Source organism: Rattus norvegicus, chromosome 4 (genome assembly GCF_021556685.1).
Source record: "Rattus norvegicus strain SHRSP/BbbUtx chromosome 4, alternate assembly SHRSP_T2T, whole genome shotgun sequence".
NCBI classification, from domain to species: Eukaryota; Metazoa; Chordata; class Mammalia; order Rodentia; family Muridae; genus Rattus; species Rattus norvegicus.
The window spans coordinates 181,926,347-181,940,585 of NC_141537.1; the positions used below are offsets into that span (position 1 = coordinate 181,926,347).

General features: G+C 46.0%; 1 protein-coding gene across 43 annotated transcripts in view; it reads left to right on the top strand.

Annotated features, from left to right (window-relative positions):
• The window catches only part of Ppfibp1 (PPFIB scaffold protein 1), a 156,397-nt gene that overhangs the window by 49,516 nt on the left and 92,642 nt on the right, over nucleotides 1–14,239 (top strand). For 26 of the 43 annotated variants that reach the window (XM_087657809.1, XM_087657790.1, XM_087657801.1 and 23 more), the window contains 1 exon segment: nucleotides 10,928–11,014. The gene's annotated coding sequence lies outside the window, so the exon portion shown is untranslated. 43 annotated transcript variants of the gene reach the window in all.

The window sequence follows — 14,239 nt, forward strand, 5'->3', positions numbered from 1 at the left end:
GGTGGCTTCTCCTTGTTTTTCTCTGGTTCCTCGCATGTCCACATTACCTCGTGGAAAGTCCAGCTCTGGCAAGGCAGCTCCTTGGCTGGAAAGGCCCCAAGACTTTAGTTAGCAAAGCTCCCTGTTCGGGCTCTTCCCTCACTGTCCTCCAGACCCTCCCTGCTCCAGCCCGCTAGAACCGTGGCCGTTGCTGAACACTATGTCGGCCCCACTATTCTGTTTTCTGTGGCTGGTTTTCTTCTTGCTACAGGGAAGTTTATATTGCTACACAGCTGTCTAACCCAGCAGTCCTCAGTCTGTAAGTCTTAGCCCCTCTGAGAGTCATGAATCAGAGACCCTGCATATCAGACATTTGCATTACAATTCACAACAGTGGCATAATTGGAGTTATGAAGTAGCAGTGAAATAATTTTATGGTTGGGGTGATCACCACCAGTATGAGGAATCGTATGAGAGCATCGTGGTGTTGGGAAGGTTGAGAACCGCTGGTCTAACCCAGTCTCCCTTCTTCAGTAGGCCTTGTCACTCACTACCTTCAGTTGTGAGCTGCTCTTCGATTTGCCTTCCTCAGCTGTGCACCTCCAGTGAGATCGGTCACTGTGTCATTAGTTTATTTTGTAGGATAGTAATAAAGATTTAGAAAGATTCCATGCTTTTTAAATTTTATACCCAGTAGAGTGTAATCAAATGGTAGGTACCAAATACAAATAAATTCATGTTGCTAATAATTAAAGCATAAAACCATTGGACTTTTCTCTCCTTCCAACCCAGCAGATTGGAATTGGTGAAGTGGTTTTTTTTTTTTTTTTTTTTTTTTTTTTTTTTGGCACATGACAAACACTTTGTCCAAGAAAAAACTTCTTTGTCCCTGACTTGAGTGCTTCTTTTTTTTTTTTTTTTTTTTTTTTTTGGTTCTTTTTTTCGGAGCTGGGGACCGAACCCAGGGCCTTGCGCTTCCTAGGTAAGCGCTCTACCACTGAGCTAAATCCCCAGCCCCGAGTGCTTCTTATATATTGAAGGTCAACTCCATGATTGTGTCTTGTAAATTACATCATATGAACAATATATTTCCCTTCTTCATCACCTGTCCAGCTTAAACTTGGCATGGAAAATGAATCAAGGCTGTTATATATTTAAGACTTTTTGCAAAACCATTGCAAGTTTTTAAATTACTCTACTGTACAAGTTTCTAACAATTTGTTCTCTTCTAAATTGGAGGGAGACAGGGAGAGAGAGAGAGAGAGAGAGAGAGAGAGAGAGAGAGAGAGAGAGAGAGGCACAGAGAAAGAGAACATAACGTTTTCTTACAAAGATGGAGAAGGTGAGAAAAGCCTTGGTTAGTATGGATTTAAAAAGTAGGCTAGCCTTTTATTTTTTTGATGGTGGCTTGCAACACGTGTTCTGTCACTTCCTTAATTAGCACTTGGGGCTCGTGGGGTAGGAGATATTTTAGCCTGTCTCCTCCTTAGAACTGTGATGGAGTCTCTTGATGTTTGCAGAATGTACATGCTATTGTGCATTTCCATCTTTCATGGAAGCAGAATTTAAAGGGGGGGGTCTGGACTGCACACACAGCGCTAAAGTTCCGAGCAGGCTGCCCATTTTCCAGATCTCTGGTGACCGTACTGAGGTTTTCTGCTGCTGTATGGGGTTCTGCTGACATCATCAAGTGTTATGTAGCAGTGAGCTGATGCCACTGACTTTACTGATGCTCTCAGCTATGTAAATTCCATTGTGCTGAGGGCCTGAGCATTTTAATGTTTGCAGAAGTAAGTTAGTGATTTGGTGGAAAGGCTTGATTCTACAGAATGTCTTCGGGGTGGCTGGATCTTCTCTTTCCTATTTCAGTAGGAACTCGGTGTATTTCACAGTATTTGTAGGACACTGTCTCTGCGTGTATGTGATGAGTTTGTGCCTCACTGCCACGAGGTTCTTTCAGGTGTGCTGGCAGTAGGACCATCTCTGATGTTCCGAAGTGCAGTCTCACATTCTGCATGTTGGTGTAACACACTGATAGGGGATTTTGCAGTTGCCCTTTATATTCACGTTGCCTCAGTGCTTTGTTATATAAAATGTATGCCATAGTCCGATGTGTTTGCCACAGAGACTGATATACTTTGAACGTGAACCATGTCAATCCTCATGTGCGCTGTGCCATACAGCTATGTGTGTGCTCATTTGTGTATAACTTAGTGCTAGACTGTAGTCATTGCATTCAGTTCAGACAGAACTTTCAGAGAGTAACTGACCTTAAATTCCCAGGCTGCTTAGGAGCTTTCGATTAGAATCTTTCTTGGGGGTGGGAGGACACTTTCCAGTATTATTTGAAACAAGTCATTATTAACCACCAGCAATGATTATGCAGCAGCATGCTGATTTACAGTGATGTGGGCTCTTTTTGATGTACTTAGGGCAAATGCAAACATGTTGGAATCTTCAGGAAATTAGAGAACTATAGGGAATATTATTTTAGCAGTGGAAGTGGGTTGACTGAAGAGCTCAGGTATCACTGTCAGGTTGCATATTCCTCTGGTTGGTTGGTCGGTCTGTCTGTCTGTCTCTGTCTGTCTGTGTCTGTGTCTGCCCCCCCTTCTCTCTCTTCTCTCTCTCTCTCTCTCTCTCTCTCTCTCTCTGTCTCTCTCTGTCTCTCTCTCTCTCTCTCTCTCTCTGTCTCTGTCTCTCTCTCTCTATGTGTGTGTGTGTGTATTTATTTGAGATAGAGTCTCTCTATGTAATCCTGGCTGTCCCAGAACTCACTACGTAGACCAGGCCAGCCTTGGACTCACAGAGCTCTGGTTCTGCCTTCCTCATGCTGGGATTAAAGTTGTGTGCCACCATTCCCAGCTTCATTCTAGTTTTAAAGCTCAGTGGTTGTACTATGGTGACATTTAAGAACCTGTACACTGAGCCCTGTAAAAGCCATAGGAAAGAAACCATTTCTTTGTCTAGCTTTGGGTCTAAAAACATACTACAGCATTGGAACATCTGATTTTTCCCCTCTCTTCCGTGTAGTGGTTTTAAGTTTTATCTATTTTCAATGTATGGTCGCTTTTGCCTGCATGTGTTTGCACACCACATGTGTGCAAAAGAGGGTGTTAGCTCCCCGGATGGCAATACCAACAGTTGTAATTCCTATGAGGGTTGAACCCAGGTCCTCTGAAAGAGCAGCCAGTGCTCTTAACTGCTGAGCCATCTCTCCAGCTCCAGTGTCCTTGTTTTCTTGAAGCTAAGGACCATGTCTTTCTTGTAGTGCTCAACATGATCTTCAGTCTCATTGCTAGCTTTGTTTTTCTGCCTGTCCCACAACAAAATAGTTTTTGTCTTCTCTTAGAGATTGCTAGATAGGCAGAAAGCACAGCTATATTGGAACAACAAGATGTTATGTTATTGCTTGGGAGTGTCCCCTTGTAACTAGCCGTACTACCCACTACTTAGCTGTGGGTGTGCATGTAACTGGCCACATTGCCCCATTGTTTGGGAAGGTCCTCATGTAACTAGCTACCAGCTCCAGCTTGTGACTGAAGTTTGCTCAACTTGAAACAGTGTAACTTAGTGCTGCTTGGTGAGGACCCTGAATTGAAAGCTTGTATATGCCAAGTGTCTTTCTGAGAGAATCCACCGCCTGCTAACAGAGTCTTACTGAGAGCTATGAGGATATTTAGAGTGTGAAGTTTGTGTGTGATTAAATCCCCCAGAGGATGGATGGGAGAAGAAGTTTACGCCGCTGTCTGTGGTGAGAGCAGATTCGAGGTGCTGTGATTCACGCAAGACATAGGAACCCACTCCCAGTGTGTAGCTGAGTGAGAATTCAGTCTAGTGTATTTGATCTGAATCCTTACACACATGATTCCAGCCACAAGTCTCCAAGAGTTTGGACTCTAGCCCTAGAATTTGTGACATAAACCTACCCTTTGTGCTACCCTTCTGCCTTTAGAAAAAATCGTTCAGCCTCTACTGGTTTTCCCTTAAGGTTCAGTCCAGGTATCTTTCTCTCCTCAGAACTTGTTAGATTTGGCAGTCAGGAGCCATGGAGCTGGGAACCTTTCATGTACAGTTTTGCTTTAGTCTCTGTTACCCATTTCTTCTGCTAGGTTGTGAATATCTTCAGGGAGAGAAATACCTGTGAAACTACACAGGTCGGAGGGCAGACACTGCACACTTAGTGTGAGGTCACTAAGGGCTAATAAGGGCTACAGAAGGAGCCCAGCCTCCGAGGAAGGAACCGATGTGATAGGCTAGAGGAAAGGCAGTCCATGTTAGGGGCTGGGGAAGACCAGAAACAAGAGGTGAGGTTGAAAAGTTGGAGTGGGATTCACACTACAGCTTGGGCTTACTTACATCTACAGGCAGGTAAAACCGGCTGGGGCCAGCCTGGTTAGGAGACCTGGGCAGCTCTGCCTACCCAGGGGCCAGGATGAGAAGCTCCTCAAAGTTCCCTCTAGTCAGTTGGAGCCTCATCAACCTGTTTTCAGTACAAAAGGGCACTAGGTCGCATGGAGGTGACACACTTCCTCCAGAAATTCCAGGGAAGGCAGGAAGTGTGGGGATGATTCAGCGAGGGGGCTTCTTCCTGTGCACGGATGGGCGGCGGCAGCTGCATGACTTCTGTTAGTGTTTGTTCCACCTCTCCCAGGTGGAGGCCTCCTGGGGACAGTGAGACCAGGTGGGTACACATCTGGAAACCGTCATATCTGTCTGGTCATCCTGAGAAGCCTAAGCCTCCTGCAGCACTAGCTAGCGTAGGATCCATGTGACCAGTTAGCTTCCTTGCTCATCACGGTGAAGAATATGGTGGCCTTTATGTTTCTAATACCCTAAGGTTAGGGCCAACTCTAGCACCAGAAAGAACTTGAACATGTAGGAAAGTCCAATTTATATTATCTTAGATATCAAATTAAGAGGGGCACTTTATTGTATTGACACAGCACGTAGAACTAATAAGCCTTTCGAGATTTGATTGTCTTATATGGCCCGCTAACACTAGATTAACGTCCCTGTCGCCTAGGGGTGGAGATCACGGGCTGTGTAGCTGGGCTCCTGTGCTCTGGTCCCAGTTCCCCACTCATTAGCAGCCTGGGGCAGGTCACTTAATACTGCAGTTCTCTCTCTCATGGGTTTATTTCCCATGTGAGGTTTTGCCTGAACTAAATGAACTAATTCTCTATTTACTTACTAAAGATAAAGCTCTCAGCATCTGGTATCTGTTTTTCCCAATGAACATTGGTAATCAGTGTATCACAAGGGATATAAATAAAGCAGCCAGTGGTTAAATGGGCTCGGTAGTGTCTGTCACTCAACTAGGATTGGTGGGTAACTCAAGCAGCTTCAGAGAGGAGCAAACTTTTTCTTTTTAAGTTTAATTTTATCTTTTACTTATTCACTTTACATCCTGTCCTCTGCCCTCCTCCTGGTCACCCCTCCCACAATCCTTCCCCCACCTCCCTCTTTCTCCTCTGAGCAGGTGGGACCCCCCTGGGTGTACCCCCACTCTGGCACTTCAAGTCTCTTCAAGGCTAGGTGCTTTCTCTCCCACTGAGGTTGGATGAGGTAGCCCAGCTAGAAGAACACATCCCGTGTGCAGGCAACAGCATTTGGGACAGTCCCTGCTCCAGTTGTTCAGGACCCAGCTGCACACCTGCTACATATGTGTGGGAGCATGTTGTTCTCTGACTTGGCAGCTGACTCAGACAGATGCAGACATTCACAGTTAGACAGTGAATGGAGGGAGCTTGGGGACTCTTACAGAAGGATAGGAGGAAGGTTTGCAGGCCCCAAAGGGGATAGGAATTCCACAGGAAGGCCAATAGAGTCAACTAACTCGGACCCTTAGGGCTCTTGGAGTCCAAACAACCAACCAAAGAACATATATGGGCTGGACCTAGGCCTCCCCGCAAACTTTTTCTTAAAGGGCCAAATACTGAATAGCCTGTACTTGGTGTGTCTTCCAGCCTCTGTTGGTATTACTCAGTCCTCCTGGCATTGCACCCTGCAAGCAGCAGCTGTGGACAGGCTGTAGACACATGCGCATGGCTGCATTCCAAGCAAGATTTTATTTACCCAAATAGGTGGCAAGCCACGTTTGGGTATGGAGAGACCCTGTCCTGGGCACTTTAGTCATGCCTGGAGCTTGAGGTACTGTGAAGACACTAGCTTCACTCTCTATTCATTGCTTAGCACGGGGTCAGGCCTTAGACCAGCAAAGGGACTTAGAGTAGCTGTCATGAATGAGTCCTTTTAAAGGGTGGCATAGAAGTCACTTATTTAAGGGCTCGGAGCATTTTCTTGTGATCCAGAGGTTGGGGAAAGATCAGGGTTTGTTTCATTTGATGGACACAAATACAGACTGTTTTTTCTTCTATCCTCTCTATGTAGGAAAGTTTTATGAGCCAAGTAAAAAGCAATTTGTAGTTGTGCTTGTTGGTACACTGAGGGTTTTTCTTCTAGACCTGTTGTGTATATGGGCTTGGGTCTTTTATTTCTTATTTTTCGGCTTAATAACGAGCTCTTGTTTTAAAATTACACTTGCCAGTGGGCCTTTTTGTGAGTGGCCGACTGTGTTGGTGAGTTTGTATTTATAGTCTAGGTCGGTTTCTGAGGAAGTGACTAAAGTCCCTTGCATTCCATTAAGACAACATAACAAAGACCATCTTTGACTCAGGGAAGCAGGGCCTGTGGTGGAAACTCAGAAGCTAATGGTTAGTGTTTATCGGTGTTTTATGTATTCAGTACTGCTCGGGCCAGATAATCAGAGCTTTGTGCTGAGGGCCAGGGTGGATATTCACTGCCCCTCAGAAGTCCAGAGCGAATCCCTCTGGAGCGAGTTCAGGCAGCCCTTAACTTTCTGGTGGGCCCTTTTTTTACATTTTAGATGCTTTAAAGTGGGTATTTATAGAACATAAGTATATATACTTCTCCTCTCTTTAAAGTATTCTACCAGAATTCTTGACATATGTCCAGCAGAGAGGTTGGTGGTGGTGGGACCCAGGAAATGACTGACTTAGGGAAATCCATTGTCTCTTGTTCCTTGTCACAGTGCCTTGGTTTCCCCATCTTGCTTTTTTATGGTACTGTAATAAAATACTTGAGGCTAGGCAGGTTATAAAGGAAAAAGCCCTTGTGTGTGCATGTGCGTGCATGCACGTGTGTGCTCTGTGTGTGTGTGTGTGTGTGTGTGTGTGTATCAGTTTTGGATGACTTCTGCTTGTTCTTATAACCAGTGATGACAGGCTGAAGGAGAGATGAGCTGGTCCAGCCCTAGGCTGTCTTTGGTTCTGGGATCGAGGCCAGAACTCACATTTTCCCAGAAAGGACCCATTAGGGATGGTGGGTGGGACCTGGGCTGAGCTCAGTGTAGAGCTTGCCGAGAACTTGTTAGGGACCTGGACTCATTCCCCAGTAACATTTTTTTTTTTTTAAAGTAGAGAAGGCAAGGGAAGATTGGATATTGTGGTTCAGTCAGCTCAGTGTTAGCACATTGGGTCTCACACTGGTTGTGTCTCAGTCAGCTCAGTGTTAGCACATCGGGTCTCACACTGGTTGTGTCTCAGTCAGCTCAGGGCTAGCACATCGGGTCCCACACTGGCTGTGTCTCAGTCAGCTCAGGGCTAGCACATTGGGTCCCACACTGGTTGTGTCTCAGTCAGCTCAGGGCTAGCACATCGGGTCTCACACTGGTTGTGTCTCAGTCAGCTCAGTGTTAGCACATCGGGTCTCACACTGGTTGTGTCTCAGTCAGCTCAGTGTTAGCACATCGGGTCCCACACTGGTTGTGTCTCAGTCAGCTCAGTGTTAGCACATCGGGTCTCACACTGGTTGTGTCTCAGTCAGCTCAGGGCTAGCACATCGGGTCCCACACTGGTTGTGTCTCAGTCAGCTCAGGGCTAGCACATCGGGTCCCACACTGGTTGTGTCTCAGTCAGCTCAGGGCTAGCACATCGGGTCCCACACTGGCTGTGTCTCAGTCAGCTCAGGGCTAGCACATTGGGTCCCACACTGGCTGTGTCTCAGTCAGCTCAGGGCTAGCACATCGGGTCCCACACTGGCTGTGTCTCAGTCAGCTCAGTGTTAGCACATCGGGTCTCACACTGGTTGTGTCTCAGTCAGCTCAGGGCTGGCACATCGGGTCCCACACTGGTTGTGTCTCAGTCAGCTCAGGGCTGGCACATCGGATCTCACACTGGTTGTGTCTCAGTCAGCTCAGGGCTAGCACATCGGGTCCCACACTGGCTGTGTCTCAGTCAGCTCAGGGCTAGCACATCGGGTCCCACACTGGCTGTGTCTCAGTCAGCTCAGGGCTAGCACATCGGGTCCCACACTGGCTGTGTCTCAGTCAGCTCAGGGCTAGCACATCGGGTCTCACACTGGTTGTGTCTCAGTCAGCTCAGGGCTAGCACATCGGGTCCCACACTGGTTGTGTCTCAGTCAGCTCAGGGCTAGCACATCGGGCCCCACACTGGTTGTGTCTCAGTCAGCTCAGGGCTAGCACATCGGGTCCCACACTGGTTGTGTCTCAGTCAGCTCAGGGCTAGCACATCGGGTCCCACACTGGTTGAAATGGTCGTTGTTTGCCTTCATTGCTTCACCTGTAAAGGGTTTTCTGCACTCAGCATTTATTGTTATCATTACATTATTTATTATTTCAGTATTTCATAAGCAGGTCAATGGGTCACTTTATGTTTTATGTTATGTTTTAGACATAAATAAAATAAAGGAAGGTAAAATTGCTCTGCCCACTGTCACGCATGTCCACTGTCACACATGTCCACTGGCTCCTGCCTCTGTTCTCAGAAGCACCTAGTTGGCCTTCCTACAAGGTCACTTTTAAATCACCCACATCTGGCAGTTCACAGCCTCATAGAACTCGAGCTTCATGGGATCTGATACTATTCACACACACACACACACACACACACACACACACACACACACACACACACACACGAGAAAATGGCATATCAGTTGAACTTTATTTTTGGATGGAAGCTTGATCTGAAACTCAGGCCTGTCCTTACAAACCCCCTCAACTGGTGAAGTGTGTCTGTAAAGCTAACGTTAGGAAAAGCACAACACACTGACACGTTCCTGATGTGACTCGATGAGGTGTAAGAAACTCCTTAAAGACCATGTGCACCTCCACTGTGCCTAAAATGCCCTGGCCAGGGAAAAGCTCTGTTTCTCTGTTGAAACCCTGTTCCTGGAGCTTTTAGAAAGAGGAGACGGAAAGAATAAGTAAATAAATGCCTGCAGGTGGAGCTGATCTTTCTTCCCTGCTGGGTCTGCCACCTGAGGCTACTTTGTCAGCACATCTTGGTGGGGATGCATTGTCCTCATATATACATGGGAGTGGCGTTTCTTATGTATGAAATATGTAAAAGAGGTGTGGGTACCTGAAGGGCAAATCATGAGACATACGTGTCATCCTGTGTTGTCCACACGGCTCCTCTTAGAGGGGAAGCATCTCCTTGTTTATTTTTACCTTGACGCACCTGTGTACATCTGACCCTACATCTGTAGGACCTCATGTGGGTTCAGCAGGGTTGGACAGAAAGTAGCAATTACATCTGTTCCCAACCTGAGTAATTTCCACCCCTGTCATTCCTCCCTAAATCAGGGCTTCTTAAACTTCCACTTGCCACCCGTTTCTGCCCAAGAAATTTTTACATGACCTGAGAAGTAGACACTTAAAATATACAGAAGCCAAGCATCTACTGTTAGGAATCAAAGGAAATTCTTCGGTGTATATTAATGGTTAAAGATGGCTGGCTGGCTATTTGACGTTGTGGGGCACTGAGCATCTTAAAGTTTTTTTAATTGATTAGTATTTATTTTTAGACAGAATCTCACATAGCCCAGGATGCCTAAAACCTGTGAAGCAGCACAGGGTGATCTTGAATTTGTGACCCTCCTGCTTCTGATCTTTAAGAATATTTTGATTTTATAGACTTAGTGCTGAGAATGCTTCTTTGCATAAGTATGTGAAATAAAATGGTCAAAGTATGTTTAGGGCTATTTAAGAAAAATCTGTTCTAATCCTAAATCAAAATTCATTTTAACAAGTAAAAAAGAAGAAAGAAACTTAAGCAAATAATTCAAACAAAAATTTATAAAACCAAGTGTTCTAGCACAGGGAGGTATGAATTTATGACTTCTGTGAGGAGGAATGGTGTTAAGATATTAAAGGTCTTTGTTTTCATAATTAAGCTTTTATGTTTCTATAAGAGCAGAAGGCTTTGTGCATACAACATACAAGTCTTTTGAAACAGCCAGAAACGTTTGACAATTGTTACATGTTTGACTTTGAATTGATTTTTGGTCATTGTATATTCTAAAACCTTTTATTGCTGTGAAAACTTTCATGACTCTACATTCAGTGATGTGATCCCATACTGTGGTCTAAGAGGCTGGATTCTAAGCAGTGTAACGACAGCTTACGTAGGGATAAGCATCATAGGTAACCTAGGTATGATATAAACTACACAGGATGGTGAGCTTAGGCCATTCACATCCTTGAGCCCTCGAGCATCTTGAGGTTCTGGTATCTAGCAGGAGATCCCAGAACCAATTCCTGGGCAGATATAGACCGACAGATGTATTATAAAAAAACAACAATCCATTTGTTCACCTAACAACTGCTCATAGAACATCCACCATGTGCTCAGTACTCTGGTTGTAAAAATTAATGGTGGTGATCTTAGCAGGCTGTTCGTAGCTGAGGTGCACAGAAAAGCATGGAGCTAAAGAGGCAGAGAAAGAGGTGTGGGGAAGGAAGACAGTAGAAGGAAGTCCTTCACACGAGTTTTCTTGTTTTAATAACCCCCGTGATAGTAGCTTGTTGTGAGTCGTTTATATAACAATTTGCCACCTAAGCCTTTCTTCCCGCTGCGCTATGATTTGAATTTGTTTTAATATAATTTTGATTTCTTTTCAGTACCGAACTTCTATGGATCAGTTTGCTAAGGACGTGCAAGATTGGGAGAGCTGAGAAATCAACGTTGAACCTGTTTTTTTCTTAAAAGTGAGTAGGCTTACCCTCACGGCCGTTCATTTCTGACATCCCTATGCTGTAGTTAGCAGCCAGCACATCACACCGGAGAACTTACAGCCCCTCCTTCCTCGAAAGCATCTAAACTCCAAGAGCAGCGTGGTGAAAATGGCCATGTGCGGGTTCAGACGTGTCTCCACGGCAGTCTGCCAGCCGGTCTTCATCTGGCACGGATCAAGCAGGACAGCACAGGCCTGGTAGCATACCAAAGGCACCGCCCTCTTCCCTCTCAGGTGCTTTGTTGCTCTTTCCCTCAGACCCTGTGGTAGCTTGTCCACAGGAGTGAGGCTCGTTGGCCCTTCAGTGACCCCGCAGGCTGAGGAAGTGTTTTCATGTGGCTTAGTGGCCTCCCTTCTCCCCACTCCTCTTGCCAAGTGGTGATGCTATGGCTGAACTTGTGCTGAGTGGTAAGGGTTTGAGTGACTTGTTCAGATTTATTCTCTTAAGTTCTTCTACATTTTACCTTGTGCCAAACACTCCTCCGACCCTGTCTCCTCATCCCCAGGTAGTTACTGAGTAGATACTTCAGAGGCTAAGAGAAGGGAGGGCGCTGGGGGTCAGAGTGTGCTCTCAGTCATCCGGATGACTTTGGATTGCTATATCCTCAGTAGTGTAGGGATGCCATTCCTCCTGGAGGTGGAGGTGCAACATGATTAATCCCAGCACCTGGGAGGCAGGGGCAGGCAAATCTCTGAGGTGGAGTCTACCTGGTCTACAGAAGGTTCTCCAGGACAGCCGGGACTATTTGGAGAAACTCTGTGTCTAAACCCAAACCCCAAACAAAACAAAACAAAACAAAACAAAACAAAACAAAACAAAACAAACAATGCCCTTGCTATCATGGTGGTGGCAGGACACTGGGGCCTTCTTTCTGAGTTGTGGCTGTGATAGAAATGTGATTCTGATCCTCTTGAACCCTGACAGGAGGGAGGAAGGGAGGGAGGGGGGAGGGAAGGAGAGAGGGAGGGAGGAGGGAAGGGGAGGGAGGGAAACCTTGTTTCGCATTAGAGTTAGAAGGCCACTGGTCTCGGGTTGAGGTCTCACACGTAGAGGAGCAAGCACGTGCCCTTGCTAGAGAGCTGTGTGGAACGGATGTCACAGATGAACCCATCTGTGTGTGCAGCATCTCTAGTGACAAAGTCACTGGTGCTGCAGATCGTCTGCCCTCAGGGGCCCAGGAATAACCAGTGTCCCGACTGCTGGTGTCTTCGAGTAGTTTTACTTGCCTTTAAGATTCGTGACTAGAATCACACAGTGTCCATTCCTTTGCCTATGGCTCATTTGCTCAGTCCATATGTGACGTTCTCCTGATATTAAATATGGTTTACTTTTTTCCTTCTCCTTGCTCTGGTGAGATCTAAGTGTGTAGTTGCAGGACACTTAGGTACTTTTCAGTCTTTTTTTATGCTATACATACATATGAATTTTTAAAAAGACCTTATTTTGCATGCATGGATGTTTTGCCTGTATGTCTGTCTGTCCACAGCTTGGGCAGAAGAGAACATTGGATCCCTGGAACTAGACTTACAGATGGTTGTAAATCAACAAGTGGCTGCTGGCAATCAAACTCAGGCCCTCTGAATTAGCAGTCAGAGCTCTTAACTGCTGAGCCATTTCTCTGGCTCCTTATTCTTTTCTTTTAATTATGTGTACGTGCATGTGTGAGGACAGGTATGTGCATGTGTGCACAGAGCCCATGGTGGTCAGAAGAGAGTGTTAGATCTACTGGTGCTAGAATTACAAGACACTGTGGGTCTCCATATGGGTACTGGGCACCCAACTAAGATCCTCTGTAAGAGCAGCGTGTACTCATAATGGCTAAGTTATCTTGTGAGGAGGATGTGTGGTCTTTCCTCTATGTGTGAAACTTTGAGACCTTGGGGTTAGCCATCTCAAGGCCACAGAGATCCATGGGCGGTCCTCTCCTCTAACTCTCTAACATGGTCTTTCTAAGGCCCAGTATTCAGTTTTGAACATTTAATTATTTCTGTGCCTATCTTGTGTTTTGCTTATTCTTGGACCACTCAACAGTTTAGGTTCTGTGGACTGTTTTGAATACAAAAGCATCAGTACTTAGGTGGCCAAGTGATAGGCCTTCCCCCTGTGATGATCTGAGCACCATGCCCGTCAGGAACAGATGATGTTTTCAGAGGTCCTCTGGGGCATGGCCAGGCAGAAGCCCTCCTTGGAATGCACGTGACATGTAAGGCTGGTCTCTTGGCACAGACCAGTTTTATTTGCATGGCATAAAAAGGGATTGCAGAGGAGAGAAGAAAGTCTAGAGAGAGGTGTGTCTGCGCTGCCCTCGAAACTGTGACAACACTTTGTGGACCAGATCAAGGGCAGTGGCTTCCCAGAGGAGGACCTGATGTGTAAGACCTGATGAGTCTAGGGCCACGAGTAAATGAAAATGGATCTGACCTAGCATGCTACACTCAGGAGGAGCTTGGATTTTCCTTTCAGAAAGCTTTGAAAAATAGTCCCCAAAGTCTGAATCTTGAGCCAGGAAGTAACCGAATAAAATTACTGAACCAGGGAAATGTAGTTTTCATAATGGATGTGGGCCTTAGAGCTTTCCTTTGAGGGAATTCTGTCTTCATATCACAGCTCCACCTTCTTCTTGTCCCATGACCCCTTGGTTAGCTTCTTTACCCGTACAATGGGGATAGCACCATCTTCCATAAACTTCCTGTTCAGTTTAGTAAGACATGTCTGCAGTGTGTGCACTGTCACTATAATTGTTACCCTGGTGCCCTCTCATTCTTGTGACAAGCAGCTTTCTGACTAACACAACGTAGTGAGTTCCAAGTTAAGAAAGAATATTATGAAACTAAGCATGGGAATGCTAATCCAGACCTCAGGTTGCAAAGGAAGGATATAGGAAACACTTGTCCTGTGTCGTGGGTGTGTCACTCAGCAGGGCCCTCCACTGAAGATCTTAGTTATTTACCTGTGTCAGCTCCTGGCCAGTGCAGCTGCATTCAGAGGGAAGCAGGGTCACTCTGCACATTGTCATTAAGGCATTGGTTGCTTGTAACCCTGGCTGGCTGTTTTGCAGTATCTTCATGATCAGCGTTTTGACGAGGTCTCAGAGAGTGACTGAATCTGCAGACCATAGCCAGTCTGAGAGGTATCTTTCCAGCTGACTGTGGTCAGTGTCATCCACCTCTGTCAGAGCTGTGGCACTTGATGAGTTCA